Source organism: Rattus norvegicus, chromosome X (assembly GCF_036323735.1).
Source record: "Rattus norvegicus strain BN/NHsdMcwi chromosome X, GRCr8, whole genome shotgun sequence".
Classification (NCBI taxonomy): domain Eukaryota; kingdom Metazoa; phylum Chordata; class Mammalia; order Rodentia; family Muridae; genus Rattus; species Rattus norvegicus.
This window is the reverse complement of record NC_086039.1, coordinates 130,158,567-130,177,678: the sequence shown is the minus strand read 5'-3', so window position 1 is coordinate 130,177,678 and position 19,112 is coordinate 130,158,567. Positions and strand designations below refer to the sequence as shown.

The 19,112-nt window shown below is 40.5% G+C and overlaps 1 long non-coding RNA gene across 16 annotated transcripts in view; it reads right to left on the bottom strand.

Annotated features, from left to right (window-relative positions):
• The window catches only part of LOC102550812 (uncharacterized), an 80,659-nt gene that overhangs the window by 4,186 nt on the left and 57,361 nt on the right, over positions 1-19,112 (bottom strand). For 9 of the 16 annotated variants that reach the window (XR_005498181.2, XR_010061516.1, XR_010061526.1 and 6 more), the window contains 2 exons: positions 5,191-19,112; positions 609-4,527 (listed from right to left, as the gene is read on the bottom strand). The exon at positions 5,191-19,112 is cut by the window's right edge. This is a non-coding gene — a long non-coding RNA (uncharacterized LOC102550812). The remainder of the gene's footprint in view (positions 1-608; positions 4,528-5,190) is intronic. The other 7 variants (XR_010061521.1, XR_010061518.1, XR_010061519.1 and 4 more) reach the window with 7 other exon arrangements.

Genomic DNA, 19,112 nt, shown 5'->3' with positions numbered 1-19,112 from the left:
GCAGGATGGGTCAGTGACATCAACATCTTTGCTAGTAGAAGTAAAGAACATGTATATAACATGATCTCAGATAGCAACTTTATGCATCAAGTATATCACAATAGTTTCTGGTGTCAGGGTCTCAGATATCAATCTGGATCCCAGTGGCAGACAGAACACACACATCAACATGACAACAGGTGGCAGAATAGAACTTGCACTTCAGCATGCTCTTTAGAAACAAAATGGATTATAGCCATCAACAGACTCTCCATTGGCAAAACAAAATATGGACACCATCATTGTGGCTTATAGAAGCAGAAGACATTATCACTGACGTCAACCTAGCTTCAGGGTAAAGGTAAGATAACAACATCATACTGGTCTCCTGTGAAAGAACACATAGCTCTGCACTAATTCAGGCAACAGTATTGGCCATAAACTTCAACATAGCTTATAATGGCTACAAAGGCTGTAGAAATCCATAAGGTCTTTGGAGGAATCATGGACTATGAACTTCAACATGATTACTGATGGAAGCAAGGATGAGTGACATCAACATAATATCAGGTAACAACAGACATCACTGACATCATGTTTGTAGATGGCAGGATAGATGGTAGACATACCATGCTCTCTGGCAGGAGGAGGGAATCAGAGACATGAACATAATTTGCGAGGGCAGGTCAGATCATGGACATAACCTCTTCTCCAGGATAGATCCTTGACATCAATATAGTTACTGGTGAAAGTATAATCATTGATATGAATGTAATTCTCAGCAGCAACTTGAATCACTGAAAACATAGTTGCTTGGGACAGTATGGATGGTGGACAAACTATGGTATCTGTTATGAGGAAATATCAGTAATATGAGCATGAGTTTAGAGAACATCTTAGACTGTGCATATAAACTACTTTTCCAGTGTCAGGATCAATGATTGACAGAAATATCTTTGCTTAGCAGAGTAAGAATCAAGAATCTGATATATATATATATATATATATATATATATCTCATATATACAGCAGTAGATATACAGATCACTAGCATCAACATAGGATCTCAGACATCAATCTGTACCATAGTGACAGCTCAGAACATTTACCTAAACATAAAATCATGAAGCAGTATACACCATGGCCTTCAGCATTATCTCCAGAAGTAACATGGATCAAGGCCAACCACAGTGTTTCCATATGCAGAATGAACTATGGACATCATCACAGTTACTGGATGCAGCAGGAATCACTGATATAAGCACAGCATCATACTGCAGTTTGGATTACAAACATTAAATTGGCCTCCAGAGAAAACACAGAGAATCTACCAGAAAAAAGATCTAAAGCAACAGTATGGAACAGGGACATCAGCATGCTCTCCAAGAGCAATAGGCATCGTGACAATTAGAAGAATGTCCACTGGCAAAATACACGATGTATATCAACATGGTTGTTGGTACAAGCACATATTATAATTCTGATTGCAACTGGGAATATGGATGTTAGACGTACCCTCGCTGATGGGGGGCAGAGGGATCAGTGAAATCAACATAGTTTCAGAGTAGAGGTAGGATCATGGACATAAACCTCTTCTCCAGGGAAAAGACTGATCATCGAAATCATGATGTTTACACCTAGAAAAATACATCTCACATATAACATGGTCTCAGTTGGAAGAAGCTTAGATCACTGACCTCTGCATACATTCTGGTGACAGAATTATTCATATTAATGAGGTCCCAAAGAGCATGACATCATGGCTGCTGGTCGCATCATTGATCATGGAAATACTATGTTGTCTCTTGCCATGATGTATCAGTGACCTCAACATAACTTCAGCTAGCAGGTCATACGACAGACATCAAACTCATCTCAGGTGGAAGCACCAAACATACACCTCAAAATGAACTTAGGGAGCAATAATGGACATTCAATTCACTATAAATGCTTGGGGTCACAGGATTACAGACTTCACCAAGCTGTTTAGAGGTATCAATGATTATTTACTTGAATATGGTTGCTTGTGGCCACATGGATGAGTGACATCAATTATTTCTGGTATAAGTTGGGATCACCAATATCAACCTAGTCTCATATGTCACGGGAGATCTCTGACACAATAGTTGCTGGTGGAAGCATGGATCAACTTGGGCATATTATGCCTGTTGCCAGAAGGTATTGGTGACATCAGCATAAGTACAATGGGCAAGATAAATTATGGACTTAAACCTCACCTAGTAGCAGGATGGATCATTGACATCAAAATTTTTGCTCCTGGCAGTAGAGCTTTTGTATATCAAATAGACTACACATGAAGGGACCCATGGCTCTAGCTGCTTATGTAGCAGAGGATGGCATTGTCTGACAGCAATAGGAGGAGAAGCCCTTGGTCCTGTGAAAACTTGTTTCCCCAGTGTAGGACAATGCCAGAGTTTTGAGGTAGGAGTGGGTGGGTGGGAGTGGGAGCATCTTCATAGGAGTAGGGAGGCTGGAGGAGGATGGGAGATAGGGAAAAGGGTGGTAACATTTGAAATGTAGATACATTAAATATCCAATAAAAAAAGAAAACAAAATAGACTATGAGAGCAGGAGCTTGCATCACTGACATCAACATAGTTTCTAAGGGCAGGAAGTATCTCAGAAAACAATATGATCCCCAGCTTTAGCTCAGAAGACTTACCTCAACATGGCCTCAGAAGGAGGAATGGAACTTGGACTTGAGCATGTACTTTAGTACCAACAGAGTTTATGGCCATCAACAGGGACTCCATAGACCATACAAACTATGAACAACATCATCATGCTTGTTGGTAACAATAGACATAACTGACTTCACCCTTCCTTTAGACTGTAGGTCAGTTGAGAGACAACAAATTGTGGACATGCAATTGTGTCTGTTACCAAATACATATCCCTTGTCCTTAAAATAACTTATCACAGAATATTTAACTCAATATGACTCCTATAGCAGCATTGGTCACAAACATCAGCATGGTTTCTGGGGGCCACAATGATCATAGACTTTAACAATCTCTTACAAAGGAACACAGAATATGTGTTTTAATGTTGTTACTGCTGACAGCATGGATGATTGGCATCCACATAGATATTGGAAGTAGACATTGTTAGTGATATTAACGTGGTTCCCACTGGTGGAAGGAATCACTAATAACAAGATTTACTATAGCAGTATGGGTCTTGAAATATACCATGGTTTCAGTTGCCAGGTGTAGCAATGACATCAGCATAGATTAAGAGGGCAGGACAGATTATGAAGATAAACCACTTTTCTAGTGGCAAGATCTTTGACATCAGTAGAATTTCTGGCAGCAGCAAGGATCTTATACATAAAATGGTCTACAGTCGGATAGCATTTGTGCATCAGGGAGATCAACAGAGTTTTCTGAGACAGGTAGCCCCTCAGATATTACTCTGAACTCCAGTGCCAGATCATAACACTTACGTCAACATGACCTTGGGTATCAGTATAGATCATTGAATTCAGAATCATTAGGTTTTCCACAGGTAATAGAAATGATGGAGACCATCAAGTTTGCTGGTGGCAACAGGCAGAATAAATATCAATGTAGCTTCAGGTTCATCATAATTTCTGGCATAGACTGGATCAGTATTATTAATGTGATCACCAGTAGCATGAGACATCAATGCTAACAAGGTCTCCTGTGGATCTTAGATAATACTTTGGTGCCTATTGCCAGTTATATCAGTGATATCAGAATAAACTAAGAGGGTAGAAGTGATCATATACATAAACCTCTTCTCTAGTGGAAGGATGGACCATTGACATAAAAATGGTTAGAGTGTGAGCATATACCTCTAGCAGGTTGGATCATTGACATCAATAATTATACAGGTGGCAGTAGGGTCATGTACATAATATCATCTACATCTAGGACTGGATGCATTCATCAGGGAAATCACTATAGTTTTTTGTGACAGGTAGAATCTCAATATGATCTACAGAAACCATCATATTTGCTGGTTTAGCTAATATCACTATAGTTTCTGGTTGCAAGTTGGATCACACATATCACACAGGTGGCAGCTCAGAACAATTCACTCAAAATTACCTTAAGAAGAATATTCACTATAGCCCTCAGCATAGACTCTCCTGGCAATAGTGCTCACAGACATCACTGAGCACCTTATAAAGTCAATACTGACTTGGGATGTTAACATGGTTACCAATGGCAAAGGGTTGAGTGACATCAATATATTTCCATTGGTAGGTAGAATCATGGATATCATCATCCTGCTCCCAAGAAGGACCAGAGATCATTAACATCCTGCTGCTTTTGGCAGCATGAATCTGGGATATACCATAGTGTTTGTTACCAGAGAGTTACCAATGACATCATATTTTCACTGGACATGTCAGACCGTTGCCCGAAACCTCTTTACTAGCTGCATGATTGATCCTTGACATCAAATTTGTTACAGCTGGCAGCACACATCTCTTTCAGGTCGAATCATGTACATCAATATTTCTTCTGGTGGCAGTTAGGATTTTATACATGAGAGGATCTACAGTGGAAAGAGCATTCATGCAGGCCTATCACAATAGTTTCCTATGGAAGATGGGATTTCAATAGTTAAACTGGACAACATTATGGATAATGGAAGGTCAATGGCAGCAGTGATCTATATTGCAATATGGTGTTTGTGCCCAGGAGGTATTGGGACATCAACACAATTTCAGAGGACAGGACAGACCATGTACACAAACCTTTTCTCTAGTGGCAGAATGGAAGTGTGACATCAACATCGTTACAGCAAGTAAGATACATTTCATACATAACATAATCTCAGGAGGCAGAAGTTTGTATCACTGACATTAGTATAGAATCTGATTGCCATTGGAGTCACACAGATGACTATGATTTCATGTGTCACCAGCAATAACTGACATGGCTACAAGTGGCATCAAGTTTCATGGACATGCAATGGTGTCTCTTGCCACCATTTATCACTGACACCAACATATCACAGAAAGGTTAACTCAACACAACCTTAGTTAGCAGTATTGACTATGGACTTCACCATAGACTCTGGTAGCCACAGGGATCATTGACATTAATGATCTATTCAGAAGCAAAGCAACACGGACTATGGCATTCAACATAGCTACTAGTGTCAGAAGGGACGATGGATTGCAACATAGCTTCTGGAGGCACTCATGGTACTCACTTGCAACAGTGATCAACCAACGTCAAGGTGGCAGTCTGGATCTTGGACAATATTATGTTATCTGTTTCCGGGTATTTTACTGGCATTAGAGGGCAGGAGAGAATATTGACATCAACACCTTCTCCATTGGCAGGATGGATCATTGACATCAGTAGTTCTTCTGGTTGCAGTAAACATCTTATATGTAATATATTCAACAAGAGGGAGTTTATGCAGGCATACCAGGTTTTCCATACACTCCTGTGTTTTGTAGTATCTTAATAGGAACAATAATTACCATCATGATTATTGATGTCAGTAGGCAGCACTGACATCAACACTGCTTCAGGTTCCAAGTCAGGTCACAGTCATGAAACTCATCTCTGGTTGCAGCACAGTACACTTAAGTCAAGATGACTTAAGGAGAAGTATTGATCATGAAAATCAAGACAGACTCTTCCAGCACCATGGATAACAGACATCACCAAACTCTTAAGATGCAGCAATGTGCATGGATATCAATAGAGTTACAGGTAGCAGCATGGATGAGTGACATCATTATATTTCTGTTGGCAGTTGGTATCACTGATATCATCATCTTGCTCCAAAGTGGCAACATACATCACATCTTTAAAATGATATTTGCTATTGGCAGCATGGTTGCCACCTAGTATGGCATCTGATGACAGATATATCACTGATATCAGTGTAGACTCAGAGGGCAGACATATTCATGGACATAGACCTTTTCTACAGTAGTAGTTGGGAACAATAGCACAAATAGGTATTTTCTAAGGAACAAGTATCACATTAATTAATTGATCTGAAAAAGAAATTACATAAATTCATTAGATATGTCAACAAAGTTTCATGTGGCAGATTAGGACCTCAGGGATCAATCAGTTCTCAGTGACGTGACAACTCAGAAAACTTACCTCAATATCACCTCCAGAGTCAGTGTAGATCTTGGAATTCATGAGGTTCTTAAGTACCAACACAAATGATGGATATCAACAGGGGCTCCATAGGCAATAGATAAAATGAATTCCATCATGACCTCTGATCACATTATGCAGAACTGATAACAGCTTCAGGTGGCAAGTAAAATTAATTTATTACATGCTTCTCCAATAGCAGCAACACACAGCACTTACCTCACAATGATCATAGGGAGCAGGACAGACAGTGAACTGGCTGAGGGATGATAAATATCATGGATCTCATTAGAGACAACACTGACTGTGGATATCAACATGGTTACTAATGGCAGCATGATGAGTGACATCAATATAATTCCCTTGGAACTTGATATCACTTATGTCATCAATGTGGTCCAAAGTGGAAGTAGAGACCAGACACCTCATGGATGACTATAGCAACTGAGATGTAAGATATACCATATTGTCTGTTGCCAGGAATCCAGGACTTCCAGATGGTTTGAGAGGGCAAGTATGACCCGGAAAACATATCTCTAGTAGTAAGATGTATCCTTGACACCAAAATTGTTACACCTGGCAGCTCATTGCTCAGAAATTACAAGGTTTCATTGGGCAGTATCTTGAAAAACTGGCATCAATAACGATTCCTTTGGCACATGGAGACACTCATGCTAATGTGTTCTCAAGAAGAAGCAGGAATTACTGACATCATGGCTTCTGCCAGCAGAAGTAACAATGTGTGAGACATACAATGGTGTCTCTTACTGCTATATATATAACATCGATGTAACATGGTTAAGAACGGGTAACTCCACATGTCTTTAGGCAGCATTGTTGACATTGAACATCACCATAGACTTAGCTGGCCTCATACATCCTTGGCATTAAAAATCTCCTCAGAAGTAATAGGGAATATGGATTTCAACATGGCTAATATCAGCAATGTGGATGATGAAAATCATCATAATTTCCACAGGCATTTTGGCTTAGTGACATTTACATCAGTGGCAGCATGCAACACTGACAATACGGTTGCCTCTTTCAGCAAGGTTCCTGTGAAATAACATGGGGTCTATTGCCAGCTAAGTTTGTGTGACATAGCATCAAGTCAGAGAACAGAAGTAATGATGATGGTCATATATATCTTCAGTGACAGGACAGATCCTTCACATAACTAGCTCCTCTGGTGGCACTTAAAATCTTGTACATTTCCTGTTCCACAGAGGGGACTACATGCACCAATCATGAAGGAACATCCACAGAATTTCCTATGGCAGGTAGAACCTCAGGTATCAATCTGATTCCCAGTGACATCTGAGAATACATACCTCAATATGATCTCAGACATCTGTATGACCTGTAGATTCACTAGGTTTCACAAGCAATAGCATAGATCATGGTGATCACAAAATTCTCAGAAACAGGAATAATGGACTCTTTCATGATTGCAAGAAACAGCATGCATTACTGGCATCAACATATCTTTGGGTTCGAGGTAGGATAACAGGCATCAAAACTATCTCAAAAAGCAGCAGAGATCACTTATCTCATTAGGATGTTTGGCAGCAGTACTGACCATGTACCTCACAGTAGAGTCTTCTGGCTGAGTGATAACAGACATCACAGAAATCTTCAAAGATAACACTGACTGTGGACTTCAGCATGGTTTTAAACTAGAGCTTCAATGGGAAATGCCAATATAATACCTTTGGCAATTGGAATCACAGATATAATCAATCTACTCAAATTGGATTAATCACATTAACATGTAACCAAGAGTAAAACAGGATCACTGAAACAAAGTTGCCTCTGGCAATATGATTCTTGGACAATAACATTGAATCTGTTGCCAGGAATACTTCAGTAACAACAGAATCGAGTCACAGGTCAGAAGTAATTTTGTTCATACACCTCCTCAAAAATGGAAGGATGCATTATTGACATTACTAGCTCTTCTGGTGGCAGTAAGGATCTTATATATTACATGATGTACAGCTAGGGATACATAGATGTGTAATGGACATCAAAAGAAATTACAGTGGCAGATAGGATCTCAGACATCAGTCTGATCTTCGCGGCCTGCTCAGAAAAAAACACTTACCACAATATGATCTCAGGCATCAGTATGGAACTGCAAATTCTTCAGCAGGTTCTCTGGCAGCAAATACAGATCAAGGACCTCATTAGTGTCTCCATCATCCATAGGAAAAATGGACCCAACCATGATTGCTAGTCACAGCAGGCAGCACTGGCATCAATATATCTTCACGGTCAGGGTAGGATCACAGGTGTCAAAGGCACCACAGTAAGCATCACAGATCACTTATCTCCTTATAAACTAAGGCAGCAGTAAGACCATGACCTTCACAGTAGACTCTTCTGACTGAGGGATAACAGACATCACAGAACTCTTCAAAGGCCACACTGACTTTGGAACTCAACATGGTTACCAGTAGCAGCATGGATGAGTGATGTCAACATCTTAACCGTGGCAGCTGGAATCACTGATTTCATCAATCTAATCCATGTGGGATTATTCACATTAACATGTTTCCCAAAGGTAGCAGGGATCTTTAACAACAATGTTGTCACTGACAGCACAGATTTTGGGCCAAACCATAGAGTCTGTTGCCAGGTAAACTTCAGTGATATCAGCATTGAATCAGAGAACAAAAGTTATTATGTTCATTCTCATCTCCAGTGGCAGACTAGATCATTGACAGCATTAGATCCTCTGGTGGCATTAGTATCTTATATACTTCATGTTCAATAGCTGAGTCAGAGACATCTAGAGAATTTTTGGTGGTACGTAGGATCTCAGATATCAGAGTCACCTCCTGTGCCTGCTCAGAATACTTACCTCAATATATCCTTGGCCTCAGTATGGACGTTGTAATTCAGCAGATTCTCAAGCATCTATACAGATCATGGCTATAATCATGGTCTCCATTAGTAATAGGAGCAGTGGAATCCATAATGATTGCTGCTCAAAGCTTGCAGTGTTGGACGCAAATATCTCCAGGTTCGAGGTAGGATCACAGGGATCAAAATCATCTCCATAAATAGGACAGAGCACTTGCCTCATTATGACCTTGGGTCACAGTACTGATCATGAAGTGAAGTTCACAACAGACTCTTCTGTTTGAGAAATCACAAACATCCCTGAGCTCTTCAAAACAATACTGACTGTGGATATTAATGTGATTACTAGTGTCAGCATGAAGGAATGATGTTAATATCCTTCCCATGGCAGTTGGTATCACTGATGTCATCAATCAAGTCCATAGTGGCAGTAGGGATCATTGATATTGTGGTTTACTCTGGCAAAAGTGTTCTACGATATAACATGGTTTATTTGGCGGGAAGCATCTTAGAATTCTAGATAGTTTCAGAGTGCAGATGAGACCATTTCTAGAAAACTCTCCTCTCTTGGTTTCATTCACCTTGACATCAAAATGGTTACATCTTGCAGCACACTTCTTATTAATGAAAGGTTTCTTTTGGCAGAAACATATAAAACTGGCATCAGTAATGATTGCATTGGCATGTGGAGACATTCATATTAATATCGTCCCAAGAGATAGCAGGGGCCAGAAGTAACATGGGTATCCAAGGTGACCTCAATATAACATATAACATATAACTCCACATGTCCTTCGGATATTGTTGACATTGAACATCACCATAGACTCAGCTGGCTTCAGGGATATTTGGCATTAAAAATCTTTTCAAATGTAACAAAGGCTATGACTTTCAACATGGCTAATGGCAGCAGCATTAATGTTTGACATCACCATAGCTTCTGCAGGCATTTTGGTTTGGTGATATTGACATTGTCCCCATGGCAGTATAGAACACTGACATGGTTGTTTCGGCAGCATCACTCTTAAGCAATAATACGGGGACTTTTTGCCAAGTATCTTTGAGTGACATTGGCATTGCGTCAGAGGACAGAAGTAATGATGGTCATAGACATCTTCACTACTGACCGGATAGATTTTTGGCATCACTAGCTCTTCTTGTGGCAGTTAGAAACCTGTATATTACATGGTCCACAGAGTGGCCTGCATACATTAATATGAGACATTCACAGTATTTCCTCTGGCAGGTAGGATCTTAGACATCAATCTGATCTTCAGTGACAGCTCAGAATAGTTATCTCAATATGATATTGACATCTATATAGAACTGTAAATTCACTAGATTTCAAAAGCAATAGAACAGATCATGATGATCACCAAATTCTCCATCAGCAATAGGAATAATGGACCCTTTCCTGGTTTCAAAAAACTAGCTTGCAGCACTGGCATCAACATATCTTCATGTTCTAGGTAGGATCACAGGCATCAAAAGCATCTGAAAAAGTGCAGAGATCACTTACCTCCTTATGATGATCTTTGGCAGCAGTACTGACCAAGAACTTGACAGTGTAGTCTTCTTGATGAGGAACCGCAAACATCACAGAGCTATTCGACGACAACACTGACTGTGGATCTCAGCAGGGTTACCAGCAGCAGCTTAGATTAGTGACATCAACACATTTCCCTCGGAGGTTGGAATCACTCATATCATCGATATAGTCCAATTGGATTAATCACATTAACATGATTCCCAACGGCAGCAGAGGTCACTAACAACAAGTTTGCCTCTGACTGCAGGGATTGTGAACAAAACCGTGGGATCTGTTGCTAAATAAACTTCAGTGACACTAACATTTAGTCACAGGGCAGAAGAAATTATGATTATACATCTCTTCTCCAGTGGACGGTAGACCATTGACATCACTAGCTCTTCTGATGGCAATTAGGTTCGTACACATTACATGTTCTTCAGCTCAGGATACATCCATGCATCAGGGACATCAAGAGAAATTACAGTGGCAGATAGGATCTCAGACATCAGTCTGATCTCCGAGGCCTGCACAGAAAAAAAAAACACTTACCTCAATATGATCTCAGGCATCAGTATGGAACTGCGAATCCTTCAGCAGGTTCTCTGGCAGCAAATACAGATCAAGGACCTCATTAGTGTCTCCATCATCCATAGGAAAAATGGACGCCATCATGATTGCTGGTCACAGCAGGCAGCACTGGCATCAATATATCTTCAGGGTCAGGGTAGGATCACAGGTGTCAAGGGCACCCCATCACAGATCACTTATCTCCTTATAATCTAAGGCAGCACTATGACCATGAACTTCACAGTAGACTCCTCTGGCTGAGGGATAACAGACATCACAGAACTCTTCAAAGATCACACTGACTGTGGAACTCAACATGGTTACCAGTAGCAGCATGGATGAGTGATGTCAACATCTTAACTGTGGCAGCTGGAATCACTGATTTCATCAATCTTATCCATGTGGGATTATTCACATTAACATGTTTCCCAAAGGTAGCAGGGATCTTTAACAAGAAGGTTGTCACTGACAGCACAGATTTTGGGCCAAACCATAGAGTCTGTTGCCAGGTAAACTTCAGTGATATCAGCATTGAGTCAGAGAACAAAAGTTATTATGTACATTCTTGTCTCCAGTGGCAGACTAGATCATTGACAGCATTAGATCCTCTGGTGGCATTAGTATCTTATATACTTCATGTTCAATAGCTGAGTCAGAGACATCAAGAGAATTTTCGGTGGTATGTAGGGTCTCAGATATCAGAGTCACCTCCTGTGCCTGCTCAGAATACTTAACTCAATATATCCTTGGCCTCAGTATGGATGTTGTAATTCAGCAGATTCTCAAGCATCTATACAGATCATGGCTATAATCATGGTCTCCATTAGTAATAGGAGCAGTGGAATCCATCATGATTGCTGCTCAAAGCTTGCTGTGCTGGACTCAAATACTCCAGGTTCGAGGTAGGATCACAGGGATCAAATTCATCTCCATAAATAGGACAGAGGACTTGCCTCATTATGACCTTGGGTCACAGTACTGATCATGAAGTGAAGTTCACAACAGACTCTTCTCTTTTAGAAATCACAAACATCCCTGAGCTCTTCAAAAACAATATTGACTGTGGATATTAATGTGATTACTAGTGTCAGCATGAAGGAATGATGTTAATATCCTTCTCATGGCAGTTGGTATCACTGATGTCATCAATCTAGTCCATAGTGGCAGTAGGGATCATTGATATTGTGGTTTACTCTGGCAAAAGTGTTCTACGATATAACATGGTTTATTTGGCCGGGAAGCATCTTAGAATTCTAGATAGTTTCAGAGTGCAGATGAGACCATTTCTAGAAAACTCTCTTCTCTTGGTTTCATTCACCTTGACATCAAAATGGTTACATCTTGCAGCACACTTCTTATAAATGCAAGGTTTCTTTTGGCAGAAACATATAAAACTGGCATCAGTAATGATTGCCTTGGCATGTGGAGACATTCATATTGATATCGTCCCAAGAGATAGCAGGGGTCAGAAGTAACATGGGTATCCAAGGTGACCTCAATATAACATATAACATAATACTCCACATGTCCTTCGGATATTGTTGACATTGAACATCACCATAGACTCAGCTGGCTTCAGGGATATTTGGCATTAAAAATCTTCCCAAATGTAACAAAGGCTATGACTTTCAACATGGCTAATGGCAGCAGCATTAATGTTTGACATCATCATAGTTTCTGCAGGCATTTTGGTTTGGTGATATTGACATAGTCCCCAGGGTAGTATAGAACACTGACATGGTTGTTTGGGCAGCATCACTCTTAAGCAATAATACGGGGTCTTTTTGCCAGGTATCTTTGAGTGACATTGGCATTGCATCAGAGGACAGAAGTAATGATGGTCATAGACATCTTCACTACTGACAGGATAGATTTTTGGCATCACTAGCTCTTCTTGTGGCAGTTAGAAACCTGTATATTACATGGTCCACAGAGTGGCCTGCATACATTAATCTGAGACATTCACAGTATTTCCTCTGGCAGGTAGGATCTTAGACATCAATCTGATCTTCAGTGACAGCTCAGAATAGTTATCTCAATATGATATTGACATCTATATAGAACTGTAAATTCACTAGATTTCACAAGCAGTAGAACAGATCATGATGATCACCAAATTCTCCATCAGCAATAGGAATAATGGACCCTTTCCTGGTTTCAAAAAACTAGCTTGTAGCACTGGCATCAACATATCTTCATGTTCTAGGTAGGATCACAGGCATCAAAAGCATCTGAAAAAGTGCAGAGATCACTTACCTCCTTATGATGATCTTTGGCAGCAGTACTGACCAAGAACTTGACAGTGTAGTCTTCTTGATGAGGAACCGCAAACATCACAGAGCTATTCGACGACAACACTGACTGTGGATCTCAGCAGGGTTACCAGCAGCAGCTTAGATTAGTGACATCAACACATTTCCCTCGGAGGTTGGAATCACTCATATCATCGATATAGTCCAATTGGATTAATCACATTAACATGATTCCCAACGGCAGCAGAGGTCACTAACAACAAGTTTGCCTCTGACTGCAGGGATTGTGAACAAAACCGTGGGATCTGTTGCTAAATAAACTTCAGTGACACTAACATTTAGTCACAGGGCAGAAGAAATTATGATTATACATCTCTTCTCCAGTGGACGGTAGACCATTGACATCACTAGCTCTTCTGATGGCAATTAGGTTCGTACACATTACATGTTCTTCAGCTCAGGATACATCCATGCATCAGGGACATCAAGAGAAATTACAGTGGCAGATAGGATCTCAGACATCAGTCTGATCTCCGAGGCCTGCACAGAAAAAAACACTTACCTCAATATGATCTCAGGCATCAGTATGGAACTGCGAATCCTTCAGCAGGTTCTCTGGCAGCAAATACAGATCAAGGACCTCATTAGTGTCTCCATCATCCATAGGAAAAATGGACTACATCATGATTGCTGGTCACAGCAGGCAGCACTGGCATCAATATATCTTCAGGGTCAGGGTAGGATCACAGGTGTCAAGGGCACCCCATCACAGATCACACATCTCCTTATAATCTAAGGCAGCAGTATGACCATGAACTTTACAGTAGACACCTCTGGCTGAGGGATAACAGACATCACAGAACTCTTCAAAGATCACACTGACTGTGGAACTCAACATGGTTACCAGTAGCAGCATGGATGAGTGATGTCAACATCTTAACTTTGGCAGCTGGAATCACTGATTTCATCAATCTAATCCATGTGGGATTATTCACATTAACATGTGTCCCAAAGGTAGCCGGGATCTTTAACAAGAAGGTTGTCACTGACAGCACAGATTTTGGGCCAAACCATAGAGTCTGTTGCCAGGTAAACTTCAGTGATATCAGCATTGAGTCAGAGAACAAAAGTTATTATGTACATTCTTGTCTCCAGTGGCAGACTAGATCATTGACAGCATTAGATCCTCTGGTGGCATTAGTATCTTATATACTTATGTTCAATAGCTCAGTCAGAGACATCAAGAGAATTTTCGGTGGTATGTAGGGTCTCAGATATCAGAGTCACCTCCTGTGCCTGCTCAGAATACTTACCTCAATATATCCTTGGCCTCAGTATGGATGTTGTAATTCAGCAGATTCTCAAGCATCTATACAGATCTTGGCTATAATTATGGTCTCCATTAGTAATAGGAGCAGTGGAATCCATCATGATTGCTGGTCAAAGCTTGCTGTGCTGGACTCAAATACTCCAGGTTCGAGGTAGGATCACAGGGATCAAATTCATCTCCATAAATAGGACAGAGGACTTGCCTCATTATGACCTTGGGTCACAGTACTGATCATGAAGTGAAGTACAAAACAGACTCTTCTGTTTTAGAAATCACAAACATCCCTAAGCTCTTCAAAAACAATACTGACTGTGGATATTAATGTGATTACTAGTGTCAGGATGAAGGAATGATGTTAATATCCTTCCGATGGCAGTTGGTATCACTGATGTCATCAATCTAGTCCATAGTGGCAGTAGGGATCATTGATATTGTGGTTTACTCTGGCAAAAGTGTTCTACGATATAACATGGTTTATTTGGCCGGGAAGCATCTTAGTATTCTAGATAGTTTCAGAGTGCAGATGAGACCATTTCTAGAAAACTCTCCTCTCTTGGTTTCATTCACCTTGACATCAAAATGGTTACATCTTGCAGCACACTTCTTATAAATGCAAGGTTTCTTTTGGCAGAAACATATAAAACTGGCATCAGTAATGATTGCATTGGCATGTGGAGACATTCATATTAATATCGTCCCAAGAGATAGCAGGGGCCAGAAGTAACATGGGTATCCAAGGTGACCTCAATATAACATATAACATAATACTCCACATGTCCTTCGGATATTGTTGACATTGAACATCACCATAGACTCAGCTGGCTTCAGGGATATTTGGCATTAAAAATCTTTTCAAATGTAACAAAGGCTATGACTTTCAACATGGCTAATGGCAGCAGCATTAATGTTTGACATCACCATAGTTTCTGCAGGCATTTTGGTTTGGTGATATTGACATTGTCCCCATGGCAGGATAGAACACTGACATGGTTGTTTCGGCAGCATCACTCTTAAGCAATAATACGGGGACTTTTTGCCAAGTATCTTTGAGTGACATTGGCATTGCGTCAGAGGACAGAAGTAATGATGGTCATAGACATCTTCACTACTGACCAGATAGATTTTTGGCATCACTAGCTCTTCTTGTGGCAGTTAGAAACCTGTATATTACATGGTCCACAGAGTGGCCTGCATACATTAATATGAGACATTCACAGTATTTCCTCTGGCAGGTAGGATCTTAGACATCAATCTGATCTTCAGTGACAGCTCAGAATAGTTATCTCAATATGATATTGACATCTATATAGAACTGTAAATTCACTAGATTTCACAAGCAATAGAACAGATCATGATGATCACCAAATTCTCCATCAGCAATAGGAATAATGGACCCTTTCCTGATTTCAAAAAACTAGCTTGTAGCACTGGCATCAACATATCTTCATGTTCTAGGTAGTATCGCAGGCATCAAAAGCATCTGAAAAAGTGCAGAGATCACTTACCTCCTTATGATGATCTTTGGCAGCAGTACTGACAAAGAACTTGACAGTGTAGTCTTCTTGATGAGGAACCGCAAACATCACAGAGCTATTCGAGGACAACACTGACTGTGGATTTCAGCAGGGTTACCAGCAGCAGCTTAGATTAGTGACATCAACACATTTCCCTTGGAGGTTGGAATCACTCATATCATCGATATAGTCCAATTGGATTAATCACATTAACATGATTCCCAACGGCAGCAGAGGTCACTAACAACAAGTTTGCCTCTGACTGCAGGGGTTGTGAACAAAACCGTGGGATCTGTTGCTAAATAAACTTCAGTGACATTAACATTTAGTCACAGGGCAGAAGAAATTATGATTATACATCTCTTCTCCAGTGGATGGTAGACCATTGACATCACTAGCTCTTCTGATGGCAATTAGGTTCGTATACATTACATGTTCTTCAGCTCAGGATACATCCATGCATCAGCGACATCAAGAGAATTTACAGCGGCAGATAGGATCTCAGACATCAGTCTGATCTCCGCGGCCTGCACAGAAAAAAACACTTACCTCAATGTGATCGCAGGCATCAGTATGGAACTGCGAATTCTTCACCAGTTTCTCTGGCAGCAAAAACAGATCAAGGACCTCATTAGTGTCTCCATCATCCATAGGAAAAATGGACTCCACCATGATTGCTTGTCACAGCAGGCAGCACTGGCATCAATATATCTTCAGGGTCAGGGTAGGATCACAGGTGTCAAGGGCACCCCAGAAAGCATCACAGATCACTTATCTCCTTATAATCTAAGGCAGCAGTATGACCATGAACTTCACAGTAGACTCTTCTGGCTGAGGGATAACAGACATCACAGACCTCTTCAAAGACCACACTGACTGTGGAACTCAACATGGGTACCAGTAGCAGCACGGATGAGTGATGTCAACATCTTAACTGTGGCAGCTGGAATCACTGATTTCATCAATCTAATCCATGTGGGATTATTCACATTAACATGTTTCCCAAAGGTAGCAGGGATCTTTAACTACAAGGTTTTCACTGACAGCACAGATTTTGGGCCAAACCATAGAGTCTGTTGCCAGGTAAACTTCAGTGATATCAGCATTGAATCAGAGAACAAAAGTTATTATGTTCATTCTCATCTCCAGTGGCAGACTAGATCATTGACAGCATTAGATACTCTGGTGGCATTAGTATCTTATATACTTCATGTTCAATAGCTGAGTCAGAGACATCTAGAGAATTTTTGGTGGTACGTAGGATCTCAGATATCAGAGTCACCTCCTGTGCCTGCTCAGAATACTTACCTCAATATATCCTTGGCCTCAGTATGGATGTTGTAATTCAGCAGATTCTCAAGCATCTATACAGATCATGGCTATAATCATGGTCTCCATTAGTAATAGGAGCAGTGGAATCCATCATGATTGCTGCTCAAAGCTTGCAGTGTTGGACGCAAATATCTCCAGGTTCGAGGTAGGATCACAGGGATCAAAATCATCTCCATAAATAGGACAGAGCACTTGCCTCATTATGACCTTGGGTCACAGTACTGATCATGAATTGAAGTTCACAACAGACTCTTCTGTTTGAGAAATCACAAACATCCCTAAGCTCTTCAAAACAATACTGACTGTGGATATTAATGTGATTACTAGTGTCAGCATGAAGGAATGATGTTAATATCCTTCCCATGGCAATTGGTATCACTGATGTCATCAATCAAGTCCATAGTGGCAGTAGGGATCATTGATATTGTGGTTTACTCTGGCAAAAGTTTTCTACGATATAACATGGTTTATTTGGCGGGAAGCATCTTAGAATTCTAGATAGTTTCAGAGTGCAGATGAGACCATTTCTAGAAAACTCTCCTCTCTTGGTTTCATTCACCTTGACATCAAAATGGTTACATCTTGCAGCACACTTCTTATAAATGCAAGGTTTCTTTTGGCAGAAACATATAAAACTGGCATCAGTAATGATTGCATTGGCATGTGGAGACATTCATATTAATATCGTCCCAAGAGATAGCAGGGGCCAGAAGTAACATGGGTATCCAAGGTGACCTCAATATAACATATAACATAATACTCCACATGTCCTTCGGATATTGTTGACATTGAACATCACCATAGACTCAGCTGGCTTCAGGGATATTTGGCATTAAAAATCTTTTCAAATGTAACAAAGGCTATGACTTTCAACATGGCTAATGGCAGCAGCATTAATGTTTGACATCACCATAGTTTCTGCAGGCATTTTGGTTTGGTGATATTGACATTATCCCCATGGCAGTATAGAACACTGACATGGTTGTTTCGGCAGCATCACTCTTAAGCAATAATACGGGGACTTTTTGCCAAGTATCTTTGAGTGACATTGGCATTGCGTCAGAGGACAGAAGTAATGATGGTCATAGACATCTTCACTACTGACCGGATAGATTTTTGGCATCACTAGCTCTTCTTGTGGCAGTTAGAAACCTGTATATTACATGGTCCACAGAGTGGCCTGCATACATTAATATGAGACATTCACAGTATTTCCTCTGGCAGGTAGGATCTTAGACATCAATCTGATCTTCAGTGACAGCTCAGAATAGTTATCTCAATATGATATTGACATCTATATAGAACTGTAAATTCACTAGATTTCAAAAGCAACAGCACAGATCATGATGATCACCAAATTCTCCATCAGCAATAGGAATAATGGACCCTTTCCTGGTTTCAAAAAACTAGCTTGCAGCACTGGCATCAACATATCTTCATGTTCTAGGTAGGATCACAGGCATCAAAAGCATCTGAAAAAATGCAGAGATCACTTACCTCCTTATGATGATCTTTGGCAGCAGTACTGACCAAGAACTTGACAGTGTAGTCTTCTTGATGAGGAACCGCAAACATCACAGAGCTATTCGACGACAACACTGACTGTGGATTTCAGCA